Raw genomic sequence first — 26,277 nt, forward strand, 5'->3', positions numbered from 1 at the left:
ATACTAAATGCTTGAAAGATCTGGGAGCACATGGAAAAGAGTACAAACCATGTTTATAGCAAGGGGAAGCCTGGTGAGAAATCTGCTTTCTTTCTTTCAAATTGGGTGCTCACTTTGAGCTGAATGAGGACTGCTGGCATGGCACTCAGGCGACAGGTGGAATCTTGGTCATGTTCTGGTTTCTCTTCAGAATGAACAAATCTTTCGCCTTTTACTAAAGATTTCCGTGGAGAGGAGCAAAACTGAGTTTTATCTCAATTTTTGCATGCCCCATCTTATTGGGATTTTATTTTATCGGTTTAAAGATAGAACGAGTGTGCTTTAATGTAAGCTCATTTGCATAGAAATGACAGTAAATGTTTGTTTCTTTTCAAACAGAACTTTCTTGACCACACTAATTGCTTGAAAGATCTGGGAGCACATGGAAAAGAGTACAAACCATGTTTATAGCAAGGGGAAGCCTGGTGAGAAATCTGCTTTCTTTCTTTCAAATTGGGTGCTCACTTTGAGCTGAATGAGGATTGCTGGCATGGCACTCAGGCGACAGGTGGAATCTTGGTCATGCTCTGGTTTCTCTTCAAAACGAACAGATCTTTCGCCTTTTACTAAAGATTTCCGTGGAGAGGAGCAAAACTGAGTTTTATCTCAATTTTTGCATGCTCCGTCTTATTGGGGTTTCTTTTATCGGTTTAAAGATAGAACGAGTGTGCTTTAATGTAAGCTCATTTGCATAGAAATGACAGTAAATGTTTGTTTCTTTTCAAACAGAACTTTCTTGACTATACTAATTGCTTGAAAGATCTGGGAGCACATGGAAAAGAGTACAAACCATGTTTATAGCAAGGGGAAGCCTGGTGAGAAATCTGCTTTCTTTCTTTCAAATTGGGTGCTCACTTTGAGCTGAATGAGGACTGCTGGCATGGCACTCAGGCGACAGGTGGAATCTTGGTCATGTTCTGGTTTCTCTTCAGAACGAACAAATCTTTCGCCTTTTACTAAAGATTTCCGTGGAGAGGAGCAAAACTGAGTTTTATCTCAATTTTTGCATGCCCCATCTTATTGGGGTTTTATTTTATCGGTTTAAAGATAGAACGAGTGTGCTTTAATGTAAGCTCATTTGCATAGAAATGACAGTAAATGTTTGTTTCTTTTCAAACAGAACTTTCTTGACCACACTAATTGCTTGAAAGATCTGGGAGCACATGGAAAAGAGTACAAACCATGTTTATAGCAAGGGGAAGCCTGGTGAGAAATCTGCTTTCTTTCATTCAAATTGGGTGCTCACTTTCAGCTGAATGAGAACTGCTGGCATGGCACTCAGGCGACAGGTGGAATCTTGGTCATGCTCTGGTTTCTCTTCAGAACTAACAAATATTTTGCCTTTTATTAAAGATTTCCGTGGAGAGGAGCAAAACTGAGTTTTATCTCAATTTTTGCATGCCCCATATTATTGGGGTTTCTTTTATCAGTTTAAAGACAGAACGAGTGTGCTTTCTTGTTAGCTTTAATGTAAGTTTATTTGCATAACAATGACAGTAAATGTTGTTTCTTTTCAAACAGAACTTTCTTGACCATGCTACTTGCTTAAAGGTCTGGGAGCACATGGAAAACAGTACAAACCATGCAGTATCACAAGAGCCTTTATTTGATCTTTCATGAAGATAGAGCAGAATTGAGGACACGTCAACAATTTCTGCCGAAGGTGGTTCATCTTTCCACATGGTGCCTTTGGCCACTGACACCTTCGTTGAGTCAAAGTCTCTGGCTGTGGTCAGAACTTTGAAAATGTATGTCACCAGAACGGTTCAGATTAGGAAAACAGAGGCTCTGTTTGTCCTGTATGCTCCCAACAGGATTTGGTGTCCTGCTTCCATGCAGACCATTATGCGCTGGATCTGTGGTAAGATTCAGCATGCTCGTTCCACGGCAGGATTGCCGTTACTGAAGTAGGTGAAGACCCATTCTACTAGAAAGGTGGGTTCATCCTTGGCAGCTGGTCGGGGAGTCTCGGCATTGCAACTTTGCCGAGCAGCTATTTAGTAAACACTTTTGCTAAGTTTTACAAGTTTGATACCTTGGCTGATGATAACCTTAAGTTGGGTCATTCGGTGCTGCAGAGTCGTACGCACTCTCCCACCCGTTCAAGAGCTTTGGTATAACCCCATGGTTCTTAATGTGACCCCAGCATCCTCTAGGTCGTATGAGAAAATAGGATTTTAATACCTACCGGTAAATCCTTTTCTCTTAGTCTGTAGAGGATGCTGGGCACCCGTCCCAGTCCATACTGTGTCTGCAGTTATTACTTGTGGTTATACACATGTTGTGTTATGGTTCTGGTCAGCTTTTTGCTGCAATTGTTCATGCCGTTGGCTTGTGTTCTGTTGAATGCCACGTTCTGCGGCATGTTTAAGGTGTGAGCTGGTAAGATGCTCACCTTAGTTTAACAATAAATCCTTTCCTCGAAATGTCCGTCTCCCTGGGCACAGTTCCTATAACTGGAGTCTGGAGGAGGGGCATAGAGGGAGGAGCCAGTTCACACCCTTTGAAAGTCTTAAAGTGCCCATGTCTCTTGCGGATCCCGTCTATACCCCATGGTTCTTAATGTGACCCCAGCATCCTCTACGGACTAAGAGAAAAGAATGCCCTTGCGCACTATCCTGACTTCTCCTCCCGTCTGCTTACTTTGTGCCTTCCAACGCACAATGCGAACTACAGGTGGTGCTGCAGGGCCCACACCCTTTTACTTGCCTTACAGAACAGCTCTGGAGCTGTTACAGTGCCCAGCTGCTGCAAGAAATCAGCTTGAATGCTTCAGGGGATGGGGCATGGCCAACATGAGCCCCACACCAAAGGAGGGTGGGGGTGTTTAATGTGAACTAGGGGTCATCCAAGCACTGCAAAAGGCCGCCATGCCCTGCATGCCCCTTTTCTCTTTTCATATGCAGATGAGGGTTCCAGTCAACTTTGGCCCACTGCTTGGATAACATCACCGTATGCAAATCCGTCTGCTGCAGACCTTCCCCCAGGAATGCTTGTACTAGTTGTTGCATATGGTGCTTCAGTATTAGGCAGCCTTCCGCCCTCCCATGTTCATCTGAAAAGATGTGGTCTCCCTGCAGTTGTTGTCCCCAGACGAGAGTTCCCTTGTGCTTCCTCAGTTGAATCTCCTTAACTTGACGGGGGAGGTGCTGCCCGAGCAGCCCTCCCCAGCCCTATCCCAACTCATATTTATTTTGCATATGAGATCTCTTGATCATGAAGATTGTTCTCACAGGGTGAGGTTCATCCATTATATTTTAAAATAGGAAGGTACGAATTACATATTTGAATTGCATCTATGTGCTGGATTCAAATGTCCCCCCCCCCTTCCTTTCTCAATTGTGCCCGTCAGCAGCTATTCTAAGGTTGCTGCCAATGGGTGTGACACATTAATTTCTTCTGTGGGGTACACTGGACTCCACAAGGATTCACATTGGGGTGTAGAGTAGGATCTTGATCTGAGGCACCAACCGGCTCAAAGCTTTTGACTGTTCCCAAGAAGCTCAGTGCATTCTCCTCTATAACCCCGCTTCCATGAACAGGGAGCTCAGTTTGTAGTTGGTGCCTTCAGTAGCAGGCCAATTAACAGGGGCCTGCCTCAGGCAGCCTATTCTTAGCTATTAATTTTGACAAGAAAAGAAGAACTTGTTTTATGAGAATCTACAAGGGCTGCAGCAGGCTAGGTCTAATAGACATCTTTACTGCAGCTTCATCACTCCCAGCGGCGCTGTATACTCCCATGCCCTGGTTGCTGGGTCACTGCATCGGAGGCTCCGGTTTCATCCTAAGGTCAGTCACACACACACCACCCTTCCGGATCACGAGGCCGCTGCTGAAGGGGAGCGAGGCCGTAGGGGGTGGGCCGTGTGCGCACTGCGGTGGACACTGATTACTGGGCAGCCGCTCCACTAGCCACCAGGTACAGTTAAGGAGCACAGGTCTGGGGGTTTTTCTCCTATATTAACCCAATTTTGTACTGCCCGCAGCGCATTGTGATAGGTAATAGGGCCTGATTCAGGTTGGATTGCAATCACAATAAGCGATCCAACTGCAAAAATTGCTAAGAGCATACGCATGTGCCTGCATTTTCTGCGGCACCCCGCAGAGAATGTGATCGCCTCTGCCTGTCAATCGGGGCGGGGAAGGGGGGGAGAGGTGGGTCAGCAACACTCCATTTCCAAGTCAGGGATGGAGCGGTGCGGGGGCAAGGCTTCAAAATGGGGTCTGCAACGGAGGAGACACAGGGGGCGTGGTCACAGCGACTGTATGACATCACATTCAGCCGCTGTGATCACAAAAATGGTGGCGGCTTCCTGCGCGCACATACAGTCTGCACCAGCAGGAGCCTACACCATTTTTTATGATCACGCTGAACTGCAGTGCGACTGCAATTACAGCATGGTCAAGAAGGGAGGCGTCATGCTGGGTGGCCATGCCCTGTCACTTTGCAGGAGCCAGCACCGCTCACACACTAGTCCCCGGGTGCAGCCCCCAACCCCCGGGACACCCGGAGCAACAAAATGTAGATTCAGGCCACCAGGCCACGCCCCTACCTATGAAACCATGCCTCCTTTTTACCATTGCACTGCTTATCTGCGCGCACTGCATTACAATCTCCCTCGCCACCTCTCTGGGTGTCACCAGTGATAGTGACACCTCTGCCATGCTTGTAGCAGCTGGTCCTAAGATCTACGCCTCAAACCCTGAGTGTTTGCCCTTGTGACTTGTTGATCATCATAGCGAAGCAGATGCTTACAGAAAACTGCAGGGGCTTAGATTGAAAATAAAAAAATTGATAGGGTATAAGGTAGAGAGGAGCGGGTTCGGTTCTCCGAGAACCGAATTCCCCACGAACTCCACGTGGTTTACACTGGTCCGAGGCAGGCTCGGTTGTTCCCGCCTGACTCGGAAAACCTGAACAAGGGAAAATGTCATCATCCCGCTGTCGGATTCTCGCGAGATTCGGATTCCATATAAAGAGCTGCGCGTTGCTGCCATTTTTACTCGTGCATTGAAGAGAGAGCGGAGAGGACGTGGCTATGTTCTCTCAGTGGAAATCTCAATATCAGTGCTCAGTATCAGTGGTTACTTATTGCTGCTCAGTAATACTAGTAGTGTGTCTCTCCTGCTCAGTGTCAGTTCTCAGTAGTATCCTCATCAGTGCTCAGTATCACTGTTCATTGTCTTGTGCTGCATTGTGTTGCTCAGCATAATACAGTACATTACTAATAGTCCAGTGCTGCATCTTGCTGCTCAGTGTCAGTTCTAGTATCCTCATCAGTGCTCACTATCACTGCTCATTGCATTGTGGTGTTCTGTATACTACAATAACATAGTAATATAGTAACATAGTTTTTGAGGTTGAATAGAGGCAAATTGCCCATCGTGTTCAACCTGTTTTAAGTTGTGATGATTCTACATACTTGCTGAATAATGTTTTATGACTAGTTAGCTACTATAACTCATGTTACCCCCGGATTAACCATGTTGATATTTTAAGTATTATAACCTTGGATAGCTTTTTCATTCAGAAATGTATCCATTCCTTTTTTAAATCCAATTACAGAGTCCGCCATTACCACCTTCCCTGGCAGGGAATTCCACATCCTGATTGCCCTAACAGTAAAGAAACCTTTCCTCCATTGCGTTCTGAACTTTCCTCCAGTCGCAGCGAGTGACCACGTGTTCTTTTAATAAATAATTCCTCTGATAACTCTTTGTTATGTATCTTTACATATTTGAAGATATTAATAATATCTCCTCTTAGGCACCTCTTTTCTAGTGTATAAATATTCAGCCTAGTAAGTCTTTCCTTATAGTCCAGTACTTTAAGGCCTTTAATCAATTTAGTCTTCAGGATCTCTGACACTTCCATGAGCAGCAGAGTAGTGCAATGGAAGCATGCTGGGCCCATAACCCAGAGGTCGATTGATCGAAACTATCCTCTGCTATGTGCATTTTTTTTTTTATAATTAAAGTAATCAAAAACTGGGATTGATATTTTGGCACTTTTATTTTTACTTAAAGTACAATAACTTTTATCATTTTAATTTGTTTTAATAGTATATTGACAGCATTGTTTTCTTTAAAAAATCCACTTAATTTTCTTTACCCTATTACTGAAATGGTAATTGACAAAAACAAACTACATTGTCACCAGAAGAGCAATGCAAAATGTACAAGTGATATATGAAAATCATCTTCCATCTTGAATTTCAATGATGCATTGGGACAACAATTTGTGAGAAACATCTTCACCCATAAAGAAAGATTTTCTTAATTCCTTACCTGTGTGCTGATTAGATATCACCTTGTTTTCACATTAAACAGACTTCCCCATGAGGAAGCAGCAAGGATGCAGTGACGTTTCCTGGTGTCAACCTGTATTATTTCAGTAGACATTGAAATGAGGATGCATCTTTGATGCCTTTCCAATGAAGCAAGTTTAATTCAGTAATAGGTGAAAAACCATTCCTACAAAGGTGTTAATCAGAGACTTGGCTTTGTGGACACTTTTCAGAGAGCAAATTTGTTAGCATAAACATAAAATCAGAAAATGAAGAGCTGTTTAATCACTCAATTGGACTTTTCTGCCAGCATAATTTTTTTTCTCTGCAACTCACTGCTAAATTGTGCTTCCTAGCTGTTTTTTTATAAAATCACTTAATCAAATCTAACTCTGATTACATCAGAGAAGGCCAGGTACCCTACACCATAAGGGGGGTTTTTGAAATTTTGACTTGTCTACTTAAAGATCACCAAAATCTGATTACAAGGTCAATTACATCCCTGGGTGGGATTGAACCACCAACCTTTTGGTTAATAGCCAAACATGCTAACCGATTGCGCCACAGAGACACCTTGCGAAAGTCAATACTGACAAAGGCTAATAAGCATTCATCTAGAACGTTTCCTAGAAAAACTTTAAAAAGTCAATAATCTGGAGAATTTTTGTAAGAAACACATTGGTACTTTCCCATGATGAGTGAGTGCTTCAGGATTTCTTGCACTTACATGGGCTATTAACCAAAAGGTTGGTGGTTCAATCCCACCCAGGGATGTAATTGACCTTGTCATCAGATTTTGGTGATCTTTAAGTAGACAAGTCAAAATTTCAAACCCCCTCTTATGGTGTAGGGTACCTGGCCTTCTCTGACGTAATCAGAGTTAGATTTAATTAAGTGATTTTATAAAAAACAGCTAGGAAGCACAATTTAGCAGTGGGTTGCAGAGAAAAAAATAACATTTTAAACCTACCGGTAATTTTTTTTTCTCGTAGTCCGTAGAGGATGATGGGGACTCCGTAAGGACCATGGGGGATAGACGGGCTCCGCAGCAGACATGGGCACTTTAAGAAAGACTTTAGATCTGGGTGTGCACTGGCTCCTCCCTCTATGCCCCTCCTCCATACCTCAGTTAGAGAAACTGTGCCCAGAGGAGACGGACAGTACGAGGAAAGGATTTTTGTTAATCCAAGGTCAAGATTCATACCAGCCACACCAATCACACCGTATAACTTGTGATATACTACCCAGTTAACAGTATGAAAACAACATAGCATCAGTCCAAGACCGATGAAAACTAACATATAACCCTTATGTAAGCAATAACTATATATAAGTCTTGCAGAAGTAGACCGCACTTGGGACGGGCACCCAGCATCCTCTACGGACTACGAGAAAAAGATTTACCGGTAGGTTTAAAATCTAATTTTCTCTTACGTCCTAGAGGATGCTGGGGACTCCGTAAGGACCATGGGGATTATACCAAAGCTCCCAAACGGGCAGGAGAGTGCGGATGACTTTGCAGCACCGATTGAGCAAACAGGAGGTCCTCCTCAGCCAGGGTATCAAACTTATAGAACTTTGCAAAGGTGTTTGAACCAACTTTGACCCACTGCTTGGATGACATCACCATATGCAAATCCATCTGCGGCAGGCCTTCCCCCAGGAATGCTTGCACTAGTTGTTGCATTTGGTTTGTTGTTTGGGGGTGCTTCAGTATTAGGCAGCCTTCTGCCCTCCCATGTTCATCTGAAAATATGTGTTCTCCCTGCAGTTGTTGTCCCCAGATGAGAGTTCCCTTGTGCTGCCTCAGTTGAATCTCCTTTACTTGACAGAGATGTGCCTGAGCAGCGGCCCTCCCCAGCCCTATCCCAAATCATACTTATTTTGCATAGGAGATACCATGGTCATGAAGATTGTTCTCCCAGGGTTAGGTTAATTCATTGCATTCTGGGTATGCTGACCCCTGTGATTTCCCCAAATGTGGGAAACTCAACTGCATTATTTGTGGTAGTGGGGGACTGTGTTTGTGCTTTCCTCTGGTCAGCTCTGGTAAAAGTCAGATTTCTTTGTCTCAGATCTTCCTCTAGCCTTGTTCTTCTTTTGAGAGTTCCCTTGTGCTGCCTCAGTTGGATCTCCTTCACTTGACAGGGGGGTGCCCGAGCAGCGACCCTCCCCAGCTCTAGCCCAACTCCTACTTACCTGCCAGGTGAGATACTATGATCATGAAGATGCTTCTCCCAGGGCAAGGCTCACCCATTGCACTCTGGGTGTGCTGCCCCTGCGATTTCCCCAAATGTGGGAAACTTGACTGCATAATTTGTGTTTCCCCTGGTCGGCTCTCATATAATTCAGATCTCTTTGTCTCAGGTCTCTCTCCAGCCTAGTTTGCTGTCTGTTTCCACTTCTTTTTTCTTGAGCCCCTCCCTTCTATACCCTTGTGCACTATCCTGACTTCTCCCGTCTGCTTACTTTGTGCCTTCCAACGCACAATACAAACTACAGGTAGTGCTGCAGGGCCCACACCCTTTTACTTGCTTTACAGAGCAGCTCTGGAGCTGTTACAGTGCCCAGCTGCTGCAAGAAATCAGCTTGAATGCTTCAGGGGCTGGGGCATAGCCAACATGAGCCCCACACCGAAGGAGGGTGGAGGTGTTTAATGCGAACTAGGGGTCATCCAAGCGCCGCAAAAGGCCGCCATGCCCTGCACACCCCTTTATTCTTTTCATATGCAGACGAGGGTTGAAGCCAACTTTGACCCACTGCTTGGATGACATCACCATATTCAAATCCATCTGCTGCAGGCCTTCCCCCAGGAATGCTTGCACTAGTTGTTGCATTTGGTTTGTTGTTTGGGGGTGCTTCAGTATTAGGCAGCCTTCTGCCCTCCCATGTTCATCTGAAAATATGTGTTCTCCCTGCAGTTGTTGTCCCCAGATGAGAGTTCCCTTGTGCTGCCTCAGTTGAATCTCCTTTACTTGACAGAGATGTGCCTGAGCAGCGGCCCTCCCCAGCCCTATCCCAAATCATACTTATTTTGCATAGGAGATACCATGGTCATGAAGATTGTTCTCCCAGGGTTAGGTTCATTCATTGCATTCTGGGTATGCTGACCCCTGTGATTTCCCCAAATGTGGGAAACTCAACTGCATTATTTGTGGTAGTGGGGGACTGTGTTTGTGCTTTCCTCTGGTCAGCTCTGGTAAAAGTCAGATTTCTTTGTCTCAGATCTTCCTCTAGCCTTGTTCTTCTTTTGAGAGTTCCCTTGTGCTGCCTCAGTTGGATCTCCTTCACTTGACAGGGGGGTGCCCGAGCAGCGAACCTCCCCAGCTCTAGCCCAACTCCTACTTACCTGCCAGGTGAGATACTATGATCATGAAGATGCTTCTCCCAGGGCAAGGCTCACCCATTGCACTCTGGCTGTGCTGCCCCTGCGATTTCCCCAAATGTGGGAAACTTGACTGCATAATTTGTGTTTCCCCTGGTCGGCTCTCATATAATTCAGATCTCTTTGTCTCAGGTCTCTCTCCAGCCTAGTTTGCTGTCTGTTTCCACTTCTTTTTTCTTGAGCCCCTCCCTTCTATACCCTTGTGCACTATCCTGACTTCTCCCATCTGCTTACTTTGTGCCTTCCAACGCACAATGCAAACTACAGGTAGTGCTGCAGGGCCCACACCCTTTTACTTGCTTTACAGAGCAGCTCTGGAGCTGTTACAGTGCCCAGCTGCTGCAAGAAATCAGCTTGAATGCTTCAGGGGCTGGGGCATAGTCAACATGAGCCCCACACCGAAGGAGGGTGGAGGTGTTTAATGCGAACTAGGGGTCATCCAAGCGCCGCAAAAGGCCGCCATGCCCTGCACACCCCTTTTTTCTTTTCATATGCAGACGAGGGTTGAAGCCAACTTTGACCCACTGCTTGGATGACATCACCATATGCAAATCCATCTGCTGCAGGCCTTCCCCCAGGAATGCTTGCACTAGTAGTTGCATTTGGTTCGTTGTTTGGGGGTGCTTCAGTTTTAGGCAGCCTTCTGCCCTCCCATGTTCATCTGAAAATATGTGTTCTCCCTGCAGTTGTTGTCCCCAGATGAGAGTTCCCTTGTGCTGCCTCAGTTGAATCTCCTTTACTTGACAGAGATGTGCCTGAGCAGCGGCCCTCCCCAGCCCTATCCCAAATCATACTTATTTTGCATAGGAGATACCTTGGTCATGAGGATTTTTCTCCCAGGGTGAGGTTCATTCATTGCATTCTGGGTATGCTGACCCCTGTGATTTCCCCAAATGTGGGAAACTCGACTGCATTATTTGTGGTAGTGGGGGACTGTGTTTGTGCTTTCCTCTGGTCAGCTCTGGTAAAAGTCAGATTTCTTTGTCTCAGATCTTCCTCTAGCCTTGTTCTTCTTTCGAGAGTTCCCTTGTGCTGCCTCAGTTGGATCTCCTTCACTTGACAGGGGGTGCCCAAGCAGCAATCCTCCACAGCTCTAGCCCAACTCCTACTTACCTGCCAGGGGAGATACTATGATCTTCACTGTTAGGGCAATCAGGATGTGGAATTCCCTGCCAGGGAAGGTGGTAATGGCGGACTCTGTAATTGGATTTAAAAAAGGAATGGATACATTTCTGAATGAAAAAGCTATCCAAGGTTATAATACTTAAAATATCAACATGGTTAATCCGGGGGTAACATGAGTTGTAGTAGTTAACTAGTCATAAAACATTATTCAGCAAGTATGTAGAATCATCACAACTTAAAACAGGTTGAACACGATGGGCAATTTGCCTCTTTTCAACCTCAAAAACTATATTACTATATGTTACTATATTACTATGTTACTGTAGTATACAGAACACCACAATGTAATGAGCAGTGATAGTGAGCACTGATGAGGATACTAGAACTGACACTGAGCAGCAAGATGCAGCACTGGACTATTAGTAATGTACTGTAGTATGCTGAGCACCACAATGCAGCACAAGACAATGAGCAGTGATACTGAGCACTGATGAGGATACTACTGAGAACTGACACTGAGCAGGAGAGACACACTACTAGTATTACTGAGCAGCAATAAGTAACCACTGATACTGAGCACTGATATTGAGATTTCCACTGAGAGAACATAGCCACGTCCTCTCCGCTCCCTCTTCAATGCACGAGTAAAAATGGCGGCAACGCGCAGCTCTTTATATGAAATCCGAATCTCGCGAGAATCCGACAGCGGGATGATGACATTTTCCCTTGTTCAGGTTTTCCGAGTCAGGCGGGAACAACCGAGCCTGCCTCGGACCAGTGTAAACCACGTGGAGTTCGTGGGGAATTCGGTTCTCGGAGAACCGAACCCGCTCCTCTCTACCTTATACCCATATATTTTTTTATTTTCAATCTAAGCCCCTGCAGTTTTCTGTAAGCATCTGCTTCGCTATGATGATCAACAAGTCACAAGGGCAAACACTCAGGGCTTGAGGCGTAGATCTTAGGACCAGCTGCTACAAGCATGGCAGAGGTGTCACTATCACTGGTGACACCCAGAGAGGTGGCGAAGGAGATTGTAATGCAGTGCGCGCAGATAAGCAGCGCAATGGTAAAAAGGAGGCATGGTTTCATAGGTAGGGGCGTGGCCTGGTGGCCTGAATCTACATTTTGTTGCTCCGGGTGTCCCGGGGGTTGGGGGCTGCACCCGGGGACTAGTGTGTGAGCGGTGCTGGCTCCTGCACAGTGACAGGACATGGCCACCCAGCATGACGCCTCCCTTCTTGACCAATCTGTAATTGCAGTTGCACTGCAGTTCAGCGTGATCATAAAAAATGGTGTAGCCTCCTGCTGGTGCAGACTGTATGTGCGCGCAGGAAGCCGCCACCATTTTTGTGATCACAGCGGCTGAATGTGATGTCATACAGCCGCTGTGACCACGCCCCCTGTGTCTCCTCCGTTGCAGACCCCATTTTGAAGCCTTGCCCCCGCACCGCTCCATCCCTGACTTGGAAATGGAGTGTTGCTGACCCCCCTCTCCCCCCCTGCCCCGATTGACAGGCAGAGGCGATCGCATTCTCTGCGGGGTGCCGCAGAAAATGCAGGCACATGCGTATGCTCTTAGCAATTTTTGCAGTTGGATCGCTTACTGTGATTGCAATCCAACCTGAATCAGGCCCTATTACCTATCACAATGCGCTGCGGGCAGTACAAAATTGGTTTAATATGGGAGAAAAAACCCCAGACCTGTGCTCCTTAACTGTACCTGGTGGCTCGTGGAGCGGCTGCCCAGTAATCAGTGTCCACGCCAGTGCGCACACGGTCCACCCCCTACGGCCACGCTCCCCTTCATCAGCGGCCTCGTGATCCGGAAGGGCGGTGCGTGTGTGACTGACCTTAGGAAGAAACCGGAGCCTCCGCTGCAGTGACCCAGCAACCAGGGCACGGGAGTATACAGCGCCGCTGGGAGTGAAGAAGCTGCAGTAAAGATGTCTATTAGACCTAGCCTGCTGCAGCCCTTGTAGATTCTCATAAAAAAAGTTCTTATTTTCTTGTCAAAATTAATAGCTAAGAATAGGCTGCCTGAGGCAGGCCCCTGTTAAGTGGCCTGCTACTGAAGGCACCAACTACAAACTGAGCTCCCTGTTCATGGAAGCGAGGTTATAGAGGAGAATGCGCTGAGCATCTTGGGAACAGTCAAAAGCTTTGAGCCGGTTGGTGCCTCAGATCAAGATCCTACTCTACACCCCAATGTGAATCCTTGTGGAGTCCAGTGTACCCCACAGAAGAAATTAATGTGTCACACCCATTGGCAGCAACCTTAGAATAGCTGCTGACGGGCACAATTGAGAAAGGAAGGGGGGGGGGCATTTGAATCCAGCACATAGATGCAATTCAAATATGTAATTTGAACCTTCCTATTTTAAAATATAATGGATGAACTTCACCCTGTGATAACAATCTTCATGATATAGAGATCTCATATGCAAAATAAGTATGAGTTGGGATAGGGCTGGGGAGGGTGGCTGCTCGGGCAAGCCCCTCCCCCGTCAAGTTAAGGAGATTCAACTGAGGAAGCACAAGGGAACTCTCGTCTGGGGACAACAACTGCAGGGAGACCACATTTTTTCAGATGAACATGGGAGGGCGGAAGGCTGCCTAATACTGAAGCACCATCAAATATCAAACCATATGCAATAACTAGTACAAGCATTCCTGGGGGAAGGTCTGCAGGAGACGAATTTGCATACGGTGATGTCATCCAAGCAGTGGGCCAAAGTTGGCTGGAACCCTCATCTGCATATGAAAAGAGAAAAGGGTTATGCAGGGCATGGCGGCCTTTTGCGGCGCTTGGATGACCCCTAGTTCGCATTAAACACCTCCACCCTCCTTCGGTGTGGGGCTCATGTTGGCTATGCCCCAGCCCCTGAAGCATTCAAGCTGATTTCTTGCAGCAGCTGGGCACTGTAACAGCTCCAGAGCTGCTCTGTAAGGCAAATAAAAGGGTGTGGGCCCTGCAGCACTACCTGTAGTTCGCATTGTGCGTTGGAAGGCACAAAGTAAGCAGACGGGAGAAGTCAGGATAGTGCGCAAGGGCATAGAAGGGAGCGGCTCAAGAAAAGAGAAGTGGAAACAGACAGCAAACTAGGCTGGAGAGAGACCTGAGACAAAGAGATCTGAATTATACGAGAGCCGACCAGGGGAAACACAAATTATGCAGTCAAGTTTCCCATATTTGGGGAAATCGCAGGGGCAGCACACCCAGAGTGCAATGGTTGAGCCTTGCCCTGGGAGAAGCACCTTCAAGATCATAGTATCTCACCTGGCAGGTAAGTAGGAGTTGGGCTAGAGCTGGGGAGGGTCGCTGCTCGGGCACCCCCCTGTCAAGTGAAGGAGATCCAACTGAGGCAGCACAATGGAACTCTCGAAAGAAGAACAAGGCTAGAGGAAGATCTGAGACAAAGAAATCTGACTTTTACCAGAGCTGACCAGCGGAAAACACAAACACAGTCCCCAACTACCACAAATAATGCAGGCGAGTTTCCCACATTTGGGTAAATCACAGGGGTCAGCATACCCAGAATGCAATGAATGAACCTCACCCTGGGTGAACAATTTTCATGACCATGGTGTCTCCTATGCAAAATAAGTATGATTTGGGATAGGGCTGGGGAGGGCCGCTGCTCAGGCACATCTCTGTCAAGTAAAGGAGATTCAACTGAGGCAGCACAAGGGAACTCTCATATGGGGACAACAACTGCAGGGAGAACACATATTTTCAGATTAACATGGGAGGGCAGAAGGCTGCCTAATACTGAAGCACCCCCAAACAACAAACCAAATGCAACAACTAGTGCAAGCATTCCTGGGGGAAGGCCTGCAGCAGATGGATTTGCATATGGTGATGTTATCCAAGCAGTGGGTCAAAGTTGGCTTCAACCCTCATCTGCATATGAAAAGAGAAAAGGGGCGTGCAGGGCATGGCGGCCTTTTGCGGTGCTTGGATGACCCCTAGATCGCATTAAACACCCCCACCCTCCTTTGGTGTGGGGCTCATGTTGGCCATGCCCCATCCCATGAAGCATTCAAGCTGATTTCTTGCAGCAGCTGGGCACTGTAACAGCTCCAGAGCTGCTCTGTAAGGCAAGTAAAAGGGTGTGGGCCCTGCAGCACTACCTGTAGTTTGCATTGTGCATTGGAAGGCACAAAGTAAGCAGACGGGAGGAGAAGTCAGGATAGTGCACAAGGGTATAGAAGGGAGGGGCTCAAGAAAAAAGAAGTGGAAACAGAGAGCAAACTAGGCTGGAGAGAGACCTGAGACAAAGAGATCTGAATTATACGAGAGCCGACCAGAGGAAACACAAATTATGCAGTCAAGTGTCCCACATTTGGGGAAATCGTAGGAGCAGCACACCCAGTGTGCAATGGGTGAGCCTTGCCCTGGGAGAAGCACCTTCCTGATTATAGTATCTCACCTGGGTGTGCTGCCCCTGCGATTTCCCCAAATGTGGGAAACTTGACTGCATAATTTGTGTTTCCCCTGGTCGGCTCTCATATAATTCAGATCTCTTTGTCTCAGGTCTCTCTCCAGCCTAGTTTGCTGTCTGTTTCCACTTCTTTTTTCTTGAGCCCCTCCCTTCTATACCCTTGTGGACTATCCTGACTTCTCCTCCTGTCTGCTTACTTTGTGCCTTCCAATGCACAATGCAAACTACAGGTAGTGCTGCAGGGCCCACACCCTTTTACTTGCCTTACAGAGCAGCTCTGGAGCTGTTACAGTGCCAAGCTGCTGCAAGAAATCAGCTTGAATGCTTCAGGGGCTGGGGCATGGCCAACATGAGCCCCACACCGAAGGAGGGTGGGGGTGTTTAATGCGAACTAAGGGTCATCCAAGCGCCGCAAAAGGCCGCCATGCCCTGCATACCCCTTTTCTCTTTTCATATGCAGATGAGGGTTCCAGCCAACTTTGGCCCACTGCTTGGATGACATCACTATATGCATATCCGTCTTCTGCAGACCTTCCCCCAGGAATGCTTGTACTAGTTGTTGCATTTGGTTTGTTGTTTGGGGGTGCTTCAGTATTAGGCAGCCTTCTGCCCTCCCATGTTCATCTGAAAATATGTGTTCTCACTGCAGTTGTTGTCCCCAGATGAGAGTTCCCTTGTGCTGCCTCAGTTGAATCTCCTTTACTCTAAAACTTGTAAAACTTAGCAAAAGTGTTTACTAAATAGCTGCTCGGCAAAGTTGCAATGCCGAGACTCCCCGACCAGCTGCCCAGGATGAACCCACCTTTCTAGTAGAATGGGTCTTCACCTAATTCAGTAACGGCAATCCTGCCGTGGAATGAGCATGCTGAATCTTACCACAGATCCAGCGCATAATTGTCTACATGGAAGCAGGACACCCAATCCTGTTGGGAGCATACAGGACAAACAGAGCCTCTGTTTTCCTAATCTGAACCGTTCTGGTGACATAAATTTTCAAAGTTCTGACCACAGCCAGAGACTTTGACTCAACGAAGGTGTCAGTGGCCAAAGGCACCATGTGGAAAGATGAACCACCTTCGGCAGAAATAGTTGACGTGTCCTCAATTCTGCTCTATCTTCATGAAATATCAAATAAAGGCTCTTGTGATACTGCATGGTTTGTACTGTTTTCCATGTGCTCCCAGATCTTTCAAGCAAGAAGCATGGTCAAGAAAGTTCTGTTTGAAAAGAAACAACATTTACTGTCATTGTTATAGAATTTGGGAGAAAAAACAAGAAGAAATCTGCACTGTTGACGCACTGGACAGAATGAATGAATCATAAAATATAACCTTTATTAAGTATGTATTAAAATTGGATAAATATTAATATTATTATCCCAAACTGCAGTGAAACATAAAGGTTAAAATCACAGAACTAACATACATGTGCATAAGAAGAATAAAGAGATGTGAAAAAAAGGTTTAAAAAGCGTGTCCGTGTGTGATTATTTTTGAAGGCACAACCCTGGCGGGGTTGTTTATATAGATATATATGTTGCTAATAATCACTTTCTAGCGTAATGTTATTAAATAGCTGTTAGTATCTATGTCGTCAGGTACCACTGGGTCGTATCCTATATACTCCTGTGGGAAACTTGACTGCATAATTTGTGTTTCCCCTGGTCGGCTCTCGTATAATTCAGATCTCTTTGTCTCAGGTCTCTCTCCAGCCTAGTTTGCTGTCTGTTTCCACTTCTCTTTTCTTGAGCCGCTGCCTTCTATGCCCTTGTGCACTCTCCAGACTTCTCCTGTCTGCTTACTTTGTGCCTTCCAACGCACAATGCAAACTACAGGTAGTGCTGCAGGGCCCACACCCTTTTACTTGCCTTACAGAGCAGCTCTGGAGCTGTTACAGTGCCCAGCTGCAGCAAGAAATCAGCTTGAATGCTTCAGGGGCTGGGGCATAGCCAACATGAGCCCCACACCGACGGAGGGTGGAGGTGTTTAATGCAAACTAGGGGTCAGCCAAGCGCCGCAAAAGGCCGCCATGCCCTGCATGCCCCTTTTCTCTTTTCATATGCAGACGAGGGTTGAAGCCAACTTTGACCCACTGCTTGGATGACATCACCATATGCAAATCCATCTGCGGCAGGCCTTCCCCCAGGAATGCTTGCACTAGTTGTTGCATTTGGTTTGTTGTTTGGGGGTGCTTCAGTATTAGGCAGCCTTCTGCCCTCCCATGTTCATCTGAAAATATGTGTTCTCCCTGCAGTTGTTGTCCCCAGATGAGAGTTCCCTTGTGCTGCCTCAGTTGAATCTCCTTTACTTGACAGAGATGTGCCTGAGCAGCGGCCCTCCCCAGCCCTAACCCAAATCATACTTATTTTGCATAGGAGATACCATGGTCATGAAGATTGTTCTCCCAGGGTTAGGTTCATTCATTGCGTTCTGGGTATGCTGACCTCTGTGATTTCCCCAAATGTGGGAAACTCAACTGCATTATTTGTGGTAGTGGGGGACTGTGTTTGTGCTTTCCTCTGGTCAGCTCTGGTAAAAGTCAGATTTCTTTGTCTCAGATCTTCCTCTAGCCTTGTTCTTCTTTCAAGAGTTCCCTTGTGCTGCCTCAGTTGGATCTCCTTCACTTGACAGGGGGGTGCCCGAGCAGCGACCCTCCCCAGCTCTAGCCCAACTCCTACTTACCTGCCAGGTGAGATACTATGATCATGAAGTTGCTTCTCCCTGGGCAAGGCTCACCCATTGCACTCTGGGTGTGCTGCCCCTGCGATTTCCCCAAATATGGGAAACTTGATTGCATAATTTGTGTTTCCCCTAGTCGGCTCTCATATAATTCAGATCTCTTTGTCTCAGGTCTCTCTCCAGCCTAGTTTGCTCTCTGTTTCCACTTCTTTTTTCTTGAGCCCCTCCCTTCTATACCCTTGTGCACTATCCTGACTTCTCCTCCTGTCTGCTTACTTTGTGCCTTCCGATGCACAATGCAAACTACAGGTAGTGCTGCAGGGCCCACACCCTTTTACTTGCCTTACAGAGCAGCTCTGGAGCTGTTACAGTGCCAAGCTGCTGCAAGAAATCAGCTTGAATGCTTCAGGGGCTGGGGCATGGCCAACATGAGCCCCACACCGAAGTAGGGTGGGGGTGTTTAATGCGAACTAAGGGTCATCCAAGCGCCGCAAAAGGCCGCCATGCCCTGCATACCCCTTTTCTCTTTTCATATGCAGATGAGGGTTCCAGCCAACTTTGGCCCACTGCTTGGATGACATCACTGTATGCAAATCCGTCTTCTGCAGACCTTCCCCCAGGAATGCTTGTACTAGTTGTTGCATTTGGTTTGTTGTTTGGGGGTGCTTCAGTATTAGGCAGCCTTCTGCCCTCCCATGTTCATCTGAAAATATGTATTCTCCCGGCAGTTGTTGTCCCCAGATGAGAGTTCCCTTGTGCTGCCTCAGTTGAATCTCCTTTACTTGACAGAGATGTGCCTGAGCAGCGGCCCTCCCCAGCCCTATCCCAAATCATACTTATTTTGCATAGGAGATACCATGGTCATAAAGATTGTTCTCTCAGGGTGAGGTTCATTCATTGCATTCTGGGTATGCTGACCCCTGTGATTTCCCCAAATGTGGGAAACTCAACTGCATTATTTGTGGTAGTGGGGGACTGTGTTTGTGTTTTCCTCTGGTCAGCTCTGGTAAAAGTCAGATTTCTTTGTCTCAGATCTTCCTCTAGCCTTGTTCTTCTTTCGAGAGTTCCATTGTGCTGCCTCAGTTTGATCTCCTTCACTTGACAGGGGGGTACCCGAGCAGCGACCCTCCCCAGCTCTAGCCCAACTCCTACATAACTGCCAGGTGAGATACTATGATCATGAAGGTGCTTCTCCCAGGGCAAGGCTCACCCATTGCACTCTGGGTGTGCTGCTCCTGCGATTTCCCCAAATGTGGGAAACTTGACTGCATAATTTGCGTTTCCCCTGGTCGGCTCTCGTATAATTCAGATCTCTTTGTCTCAGGTCTCTCTCCAGCCTAGTTTGCTGTCTGTTTCCACTTCTCTTTTCTTGAGCCGCTGCCTTCTATGCCCTTGTGCACTCTCCTGACTTCTCCTGTCTGCTTACTTTGTGCCTTCCAACGCACAATGCAAACTACAGGTAGTGCTGCAGGGCCCACACCCTTTTACTTGCCTTTCAGAGCAGCTCTGGAGCTGTTACAGTGCCCAGCTGCTGCAAGAAATCAGCTTGAATGCTTCAGGGGCTGGGGCATAGCCAACATGAGCCCCACACCGACGGAGGGTGGAGGTGTTTAATGCGAACTAAGGGTCATCCAAGCGCCGCAAAAGGCCGCCATGCCCTGCATACCCCTTTTCTCTTTTCATATGCAGATGAGGGTTCCAGCCAACTTTGGCCCACTGCTTGGATGACATCACCGTATGCAAATACGTCTTCTGCAAACCTTCCCCCAGGAATGCTTGTACTAGTTGTTGCATTTGGTTTGTTGTTTGGGGTGCTTCAGTATTAGGCAGCCTTCTGCTCTCCCATGTTCATCTGAAAATATGTGTTCTCCCTGCAGTTGTTGTCCCCAGATGAGAGTTCTCTTGTGCTGCCTCAGTTGAATCTCCTTTACTTGACAGAGATGTGCCTGAGCAGCGGCCATCCCCAGCCCTATCCCAAATCATACTTATTTTGCATAGGAGATACCATGGTCATGAAGATTGTTCTTCCAGGGTGAGGTTCATTCATTGCATTCTGGGTATGCTGACCCCTGTGATTTCCCCAAATGTGGGAAACTCGACTGCATTATTTGTGGTAGTGGGGGACTGTGTTTGTGCTTTCCTCTGGTCAGCTCTGGTAAAAGTCAGATTTCTTTGTCTCAGATCTTCCTCTAGCCTTGTTCTTTTTTTGAGAGTTTCCTTGTGCTGCCTCAGTTGGATTTCCTTCACTTGACAGGGGGGTGCCCGAGCAGCGACCCTCCCCAGCTCTAGCCCAACTCCTACTTACCTGCCAGGTGAGATACTATGATCAGGAAGGTGCTTCTCCCAGGGCAAGGCTCACCCATTGCACTCTGGGTGTGCTGCTCCTACGATTTCCCCAAATGTGGGACACTTGACTACATAATTTGTGTTTCCTCTGGTCGGCTACTCGTATAATTCAGATCTCTTTGTCTCAGGTCTCTCTCCAGCCTAGTTTGCTGTCTGTTTCCACTTCTCTTTTCTTGAGCCCCTGCCCTTGCCCTTGTGCACTCTCCTGACTTCTCCTGTCTGCTTACTTTGTGCCTTCCAACGCACAATGCAAACTACAGGTAGTGCTGCAGGGCCAACACCCTTTTACTTGCCTTACAGAGCAGCTCTGGAGCTGTTACAGTGCCCAGCTGCTGCAAGAAATCAGCTTGAATGCTTCAGGGGCTGGGGCATAGCCAACATGAGCCCCACACCGACGGAGGGTGGAGGTGTTTAATGCGAACTAAGGGTCATCCAAGCGCCGCAAAAGGCCGCCATGCCCTGCATACCCCTTTTCTCTTTTCATATGCAGATGAGGGTTCCAGCCAACTTTGGCCCACTGCTTGGATGACATCACCGTATGCAAATCCGTCTTCTGCAGACCTTTTCCCAGGAATGCTTGTACTAGTTGTTGCATTTGGTTTGTTGTTTGGGGGTGCTTCAGTATTAGGCAGCCTTCTGCTCTCCCATGTTCATCTGAAAATATGTGTTCTCCCTGCAGTTGTTGTCCCCAGATGAGAGTTCCCTTGTGCTGCCTCAGTTGAATCTCCTTTACTTGACAGGGATGTGCCTGAGCAGCGGCCCTCCCCAGCCCTATCCCAAATCATACTTATTTTGCATAGGAGATACCATTGTCATGAAGATTGTTCTCCCAGGGTGAGGTTCATTCATTGCATTCTGGGTATGCTGACCCCTGTCATTTCCCCAAATGTGGGAAACTCGACTGCATTATTTGTGGTAGTGGGGGACTGTGTTTGTGCTTTCCTCTGGTCAGCTCTGGTAAAAGTCAGATTTCTTTGTCTCAGATCTTCCTCTAGCCTTGTTCTTTTTTCGAGAGTTTCCTTGTGCTGCCTCAGTTGGATCTCCTTCACTTGACAGGGGGGTGCCCGAACAGCGACCCTCCCCAGCTCTAGCCCAACTCCTACTTACCTGCCAGGTGAGATACTATGATCAGGAAGGTGCTTCTCCCAGGGCAAGGCTCACCCAATGCACTCTGGGTGTGCTGCTCCTACGATTTCCCCAAATGTGGGACACTTGATTACATAATTTGTGTTTCCTCTGGTCGGCTCTCGTATAATTCAGATCTCTTTGTCTCAGGTCTCTCTCCAGCCTAGTTTGCTGTCTGTTTCCACTTCTCTTTTCTTGAGCCGCTCCCTTCTATGCCCTTGTGCACTATCCTGACTTCTCCCGTCTGCTTACTTTGTGCCTTCCAACGCACAATGCAAACTACAGGTAGTGCTGCAGGGCCCACACCCTTTTACTTGCTTTACAGAGCAGCTCTGGAGCTGTTACAGTGCCCAGCTGCAGCAAGAAATCAGCTTGAATGCTTCAGGGGCTGGGGCATAGCCAACATGAGCCCCACACCGAAGGAAGGTGGAGGTGTTTAATGCAAACTAGGGGTCATCCAAGCGCCGCAAAAGGCCGCCATGCCCTGCACACCCCTTTTTTATTTTCATATGCAGACGAGGGTTGAAGCCAACTTTGACCCACTGCTTGGATGACATCACCATATGCAAATCCATCTGCTGCAGGCCTTCCCCCAGGAATGCTTGCACTAGTAGTTGCATTTGGTTTGTTGTTTGGGGGTGCTTCAGTGTTAGGCAGCCTTCTGCCCTCCCATGTTCATCTGAAAATATGTGTTCTCCCTGCAGTTGTTGTCCCCAGATGAGAGTTCCCTTGTGTTGCCTCAGTTGAATCTCCTTTACTTGACAGAGATGTGCCTGAGCAGCGGCCCTCCCCAGCCCTATCCCAAATCATACTTATTTTGCATAGGAGATACCATGGTCATGAAGATTGTTCTCCCAGGGTGAGGTTCATTCATTGCACTCTGGGTATGCTGACCCCTGTGATTTCCCCAAATGTGGGAAACTCGACTGCATTATTTGTGGTAGTGGGGGACTGCGTTTGTGCTTTCCTCTGGTCAGCTCTGGTAAAAGTCAGATTTCTTTGTCTCAGATCTTCCTCTAGCCTTGTTCTTCTTTCGAGAGTTCCCTTGTGCTGCCTCAGTTGGATCTCCTTCACTTGACAGGGGGTGCCCGAGCAGCAATCCTCCACAGCTCTAGCCCAACTCCTACTTACCTGCCAGGTGAGATACTATGATGTTCACTGTTAGGGCAATCAGGATGTGGAATTCCCTGCCAGGGAAGGTGGTAATGGCGGACTCTGTAATTGGATTTAAAAAAGGAATGGATACATTTCTGAATGAAAAAGCTATCCAAGGTTATAATACTTAAAATATCAACATGGTTAATCCGGGGGTAACATGAGTTATAGTAGCTAACTAGTCATAAAACATTATTCAGCAAGTATGTAGAATCATCACAACTTAAAACAGGTTGAACACGATGGGCAATTTGCCTCTATTCAACCTCAAAAACTATGTTACTATATGTTACTATATTACTATGTTACTGTAGTATACAGAACACCACAATGTAATGAGCAGTGATAGTGAGCACTGATGAGGATACTAGAACTGACACTGAGCAGCAAGATGCAGCACTGGACTATTAGTAATGTACTGTAGTATGCTGAGCACCACAATGCAGCACAAGACAATGAGCAGTGATACTGAGCACTGATGAGGATACTACTGAGAACTGACACTGAGCAGGAGAGACACACTACTAGTATTACTGAGCAGCAATAAGTAACCACTGATACTGAGCACTGATATTGAGATTTCCACTGAGAGAACATAGCCACGTCCTCTCCGCTCTCTCTTCAATGCACGAGTAAAAATGGCGGCAACGCGCAGCTCTTTATATGGAATCCGAATCTCGAGAGAATCCGACAGCGGGATGATGACATTTTCCCTTGTTCAGGTTTTCCGAGTCAGGCGGGAACAACCGAGCCTGCCTCGGACCAGTGTAAACCACATGGAGTTCGTCGGGAATTCGGTTCTCGGAGAACCGAACCCGCTCCTCTCTACCTTATACCCATCAATTTTTTTATTTTCAATCTAAGCCCCTGCAGTTTTCTGTAAGCATCTGCTTCGCTATGATGATCAACAAGTCACAAGGGCAAACACTCAGGGCTTGAGGCGTAGATCTTAGGACCAGCTGCTACAAGCATGGCAGAGGTGTCACTATCACTGGTGACACCCAGAGAGGTGGCGAAGGAGATTGTAATGCAGTGCGCGCAGATAAGCAGCGCAATGGTAAAAAGGAGGCATGGTTTCATAGGTAGGGGCGTGGCCTGGTGGCCTGAATCTACATTTTGTTGCTCCGGGTGTCCCGGGGGTTGGGGGCTGCACCCGGGGACTAGTGTGTGTGCGGTGCTGGCTCCTGCACAGTGACAGGGCATGGCCACCCAGCATGACGCCTCCATTCTTGACCATGCTGTAATTGCAGTCGCACTGCAGTTCAGCGTGATCATAAAAAATGGTGTAGCCTCCTGCTGGTGCAAACTGTATGTGCGCGCAGGAAGCCGCCACCATTTTTGTGATCACAGCGGCTGAATGTGATGTCATACAGCCGCTGTGACCACGCCCCCTGTGTCTCCTCCGTTGCAGACCCCATTTTGAAGCCTTGCCCCCGCACCGCTCCATCCCTGACTTGGAAATGGAGTGTTGCTGACCCCCCTCTCCCCCCCCCGCCCCGATTGACAGGCAGAGGCGATCGCATTCTCTGCGGGGTGCCGCAGAAAATGCAGGCACATGCGTATGCTGTTAGCAATTTTTGCAGTTGGATCGCTTATTGTGATTGCATTCCAACCTGAATCAGGCCCTATTACCTATCACAATGCGCTGCGGGCAGTACAAAATTGGGTTAATATAGGAGTAAAACTCCCAGACCTGTGCTCCTTAACTGTACCTGGTGGCTAGTGGAGCGGCTGCCCAGTAATCAGTGTCCACGCCAGTGCGCACACGGTCCACCCCCTACGGCCACGCTCCCCTTCATCAGCGGCCTCGTGATCCGGAAGGGCGGTGTGTGTGTGACTGACCTTAGGAAGAAACTGGAGCCTCCGCTGCAGTGACCCAGCAACCAGGGCACGGGAGTATACAGCGCCGCTGGGAGTGATGAAGCTGCAGTAAAGATGTCTATTAGACCTAGCCTGCTGCAGCCCTTGTAGATTCTCATAAAACAAGTTCTTCTTTTCTTGTCAAAATTAATAGCTAAGAATAGGCTGCCTGAGGCAGGCCCCTGTTAAGTGGCCTGCTACTGAAGGCACCAACTACAAACTGAGCTCCCTGTTCATGGAAGCGGGGTTATAGAGGAGGATGCGCTGAGCATCTTGGGAACAGTCAAAAGCTTTGAGCCGGTTGGTGCCTCAGATCAAGATCCTACTCTACACCCCAATGTGAATCCTTGTGGAGTCCAGTGTACCCCACAGAAGAAATTAATGTGTCACACCCATTGGCAGCAACCTTAGAATAGCTGCTGACGGGCACAATTGAGAAAGGAAGGGGGGGGGGGGGGGACATTTGAATCCAGCACATAGATGCAATTCAAATATGTAATTTGTACCTTCCTATTTTAAAATATAATGGATGAACCTCACCCTGTGAGAACAATCTTCATGATCAAGAGATCTCATATGCAAAATAAGTATGAGTTGGGATAGGGCTGGGGAGGGTGGCTGCTCGGGCAGCCCCTCCCCCGTCAAGTTAAGGAGATTCAACTGAGGACGCACAAGGGAACTCTCGTCTGGGGACAACAACTGCAGGGAGACCACATCTGTTCAGATGAACATGGGAGGGTGGAAGGCTGCCTAATATTGAAGCACCATCAAATATCAAACCATATGCAACAACTAGTACAAGCATTCCTGGGGGAAGGTCTGCAGAAGACGGATTTGCATACGGTGATGTCATCCAAGATGTGGGCCAAAGTTGGCTGGAACCCTCATCTGCATATGAAAAGAGAAAAGGGGCATGCAGGGCATGGCGGCCTTTTGCGGTGCTTGGATGACCCCTAGTTCGCATTAAACACCCCCACCCTACTTTGGTGTGGGGCTCATGTTGGCCATGCCCCATCCCCTGAAGCATTCAAGCTGATTTCTTGCAGCAGCTGGGCACTGTAACAGCTCCAGAGCTGTTCTGTAAGGCAAGTAAAAGGGTGTGGGCCCTGCAGCACCACCTGTAGTTCGCATTGTGCGTTGGAAGGCACAAAGTAAGCAGACGGGAGGAGAAGTCAGGATAGTGCGCAAGGGCATCCTTTTCTCTTAGTCCGTAGAGGATGCTGGGGTCACATTAAGAACCATGGGGTATAGACGGGATCCGCAAGAGACATGGGCACTTTAAGACTTTCAAAGGGTGTGAACTGGCTCCTCCCTCTATGCCCCTCCTCCAGACTCCAGTTATAGGAACTGTGCCCAGGGAGACGGACATTTCGAGGAAAGGATTTATTGTTAAACTAAGGTGAGCATCTTACCAGCTCACACCTTAAGCATGCCGCAGAACGTGGCATTCAACAGAACACAAGCCAACGGCATGAACAATTGCAGCAAAAAGCTGACCAGAACCATAACATAACATGTGTATAACCACAAGTAATAACTGCAGACACAGTATGGACTGGGACGGGTGCCCAGCATCCTCTACGGACTAAGAGAAAAGGATTTACCGGTAGGTATTAAAATCCTATTTTCTCATACGACCTAGAGGATGCTGGGGTCACATTAAGAACCATGGGGTTATACCAAAGCTCTTGAACGGGTGGGAGAGTGCGTACGACTCTGCAGCACCGAATGACCCAACTTGAGGTTATCATCAGCCAAGGTATCAAACTTGTAAAACTTAGCAAAAGTGTTTACTAAATAGCTGCTCGGCAAAGTTGCAATGCCGAGACTTC

The 26,277-nt window shown here is 47.5% G+C and overlaps 18 non-coding genes and 3 pseudogenes across 18 annotated transcripts; 18 read left to right on the forward strand and 3 right to left on the reverse strand.

The window, feature by feature from the left end:
* Nucleotides 1-170: 170 nt before the first annotated feature.
* On the forward strand, nt 171-286 carry LOC135033447 (U5 spliceosomal RNA). The gene has a single exon (XR_010228811.1). It is a non-coding gene; the product is annotated as a U5 spliceosomal RNA (small nuclear RNA).
* Nucleotides 287-561: 275 nt separating this feature from the next.
* Nucleotides 562-677, forward strand: LOC135033446 (U5 spliceosomal RNA). The gene has a single exon (XR_010228810.1). It is a non-coding gene; the product is annotated as a U5 spliceosomal RNA (small nuclear RNA).
* A 274-nt stretch (nt 678-951) lies between these two features.
* Nucleotides 952-1,067, forward strand: LOC135033432 (U5 spliceosomal RNA). Its single transcript, XR_010228797.1, has one exon. It is a non-coding gene; the product is annotated as a U5 spliceosomal RNA (small nuclear RNA).
* Nucleotides 1,068-1,342: 275 nt separating this feature from the next.
* Nucleotides 1,343-1,458, forward strand: LOC135033455 (U5 spliceosomal RNA). Its single transcript, XR_010228819.1, has one exon. It is a non-coding gene; the product is annotated as a U5 spliceosomal RNA (small nuclear RNA).
* Nucleotides 1,459-8,201: 6,743 nt separating this feature from the next.
* Nucleotides 8,202-8,365, forward strand: LOC135033461 (U1 spliceosomal RNA). Its single transcript, XR_010228825.1, has one exon. It is a non-coding gene; the product is annotated as a U1 spliceosomal RNA (small nuclear RNA).
* Nucleotides 8,366-8,517: 152 nt separating this feature from the next.
* LOC135033341 (U1 spliceosomal RNA) lies at nt 8,518-8,659 on the forward strand (annotated as a pseudogene).
* Nucleotides 8,660-9,351: 692 nt separating this feature from the next.
* Nucleotides 9,352-9,515, forward strand: LOC135033418 (U1 spliceosomal RNA). Its single transcript, XR_010228786.1, has one exon. It is a non-coding gene; the product is annotated as a U1 spliceosomal RNA (small nuclear RNA).
* A 152-nt stretch (nt 9,516-9,667) lies between these two features.
* Nucleotides 9,668-9,809, forward strand: LOC135033392 (U1 spliceosomal RNA; annotated as a pseudogene).
* A 692-nt stretch (nt 9,810-10,501) lies between these two features.
* Nucleotides 10,502-10,665, forward strand: LOC135033288 (U1 spliceosomal RNA). The gene has a single exon (XR_010228678.1). It is a non-coding gene; the product is annotated as a U1 spliceosomal RNA (small nuclear RNA).
* Nucleotides 10,666-13,968: 3,303 nt separating this feature from the next.
* On the reverse strand, nt 13,969-14,131 carry LOC135033401 (U1 spliceosomal RNA). Its single transcript, XR_010228773.1, has one exon. It is a non-coding gene; the product is annotated as a U1 spliceosomal RNA (small nuclear RNA).
* Nucleotides 14,132-14,283: 152 nt separating this feature from the next.
* LOC135033309 (U1 spliceosomal RNA) lies at nt 14,284-14,447 on the reverse strand. The gene has a single exon (XR_010228698.1). It is a non-coding gene; the product is annotated as a U1 spliceosomal RNA (small nuclear RNA).
* Nucleotides 14,448-15,121: 674 nt separating this feature from the next.
* LOC135033423 (U1 spliceosomal RNA) lies at nt 15,122-15,277 on the reverse strand. Its single transcript, XR_010228788.1, has one exon. It is a non-coding gene; the product is annotated as a U1 spliceosomal RNA (small nuclear RNA).
* A 2,361-nt stretch (nt 15,278-17,638) lies between these two features.
* LOC135033279 (U1 spliceosomal RNA) lies at nt 17,639-17,802 on the forward strand. The gene has a single exon (XR_010228669.1). It is a non-coding gene; the product is annotated as a U1 spliceosomal RNA (small nuclear RNA).
* A 152-nt stretch (nt 17,803-17,954) lies between these two features.
* On the forward strand, nt 17,955-18,089 carry LOC135033406 (U1 spliceosomal RNA; annotated as a pseudogene).
* A 702-nt stretch (nt 18,090-18,791) lies between these two features.
* On the forward strand, nt 18,792-18,955 carry LOC135033273 (U1 spliceosomal RNA). The gene has a single exon (XR_010228663.1). It is a non-coding gene; the product is annotated as a U1 spliceosomal RNA (small nuclear RNA).
* A 152-nt stretch (nt 18,956-19,107) lies between these two features.
* Nucleotides 19,108-19,270, forward strand: LOC135033405 (U1 spliceosomal RNA). Its single transcript, XR_010228777.1, has one exon. It is a non-coding gene; the product is annotated as a U1 spliceosomal RNA (small nuclear RNA).
* A 670-nt stretch (nt 19,271-19,940) lies between these two features.
* Nucleotides 19,941-20,104, forward strand: LOC135033483 (U1 spliceosomal RNA). The gene has a single exon (XR_010228847.1). It is a non-coding gene; the product is annotated as a U1 spliceosomal RNA (small nuclear RNA).
* Nucleotides 20,105-20,256: 152 nt separating this feature from the next.
* LOC135033382 (U1 spliceosomal RNA) lies at nt 20,257-20,420 on the forward strand. The gene has a single exon (XR_010228756.1). It is a non-coding gene; the product is annotated as a U1 spliceosomal RNA (small nuclear RNA).
* A 668-nt stretch (nt 20,421-21,088) lies between these two features.
* On the forward strand, nt 21,089-21,252 carry LOC135033289 (U1 spliceosomal RNA). The gene has a single exon (XR_010228679.1). It is a non-coding gene; the product is annotated as a U1 spliceosomal RNA (small nuclear RNA).
* A 152-nt stretch (nt 21,253-21,404) lies between these two features.
* LOC135033409 (U1 spliceosomal RNA) lies at nt 21,405-21,567 on the forward strand. Its single transcript, XR_010228780.1, has one exon. It is a non-coding gene; the product is annotated as a U1 spliceosomal RNA (small nuclear RNA).
* Nucleotides 21,568-22,238: 671 nt separating this feature from the next.
* LOC135033464 (U1 spliceosomal RNA) lies at nt 22,239-22,402 on the forward strand. Its single transcript, XR_010228828.1, has one exon. It is a non-coding gene; the product is annotated as a U1 spliceosomal RNA (small nuclear RNA).
* The last annotated feature ends 3,875 nt before the right edge of the window (nt 22,403-26,277 follow it).

This window comes from Pseudophryne corroboree, unplaced genomic scaffold, assembly GCF_028390025.1.
Source record: "Pseudophryne corroboree isolate aPseCor3 unplaced genomic scaffold, aPseCor3.hap2 scaffold_571, whole genome shotgun sequence".
NCBI classification, from domain to species: domain Eukaryota; kingdom Metazoa; phylum Chordata; class Amphibia; order Anura; family Myobatrachidae; genus Pseudophryne; species Pseudophryne corroboree.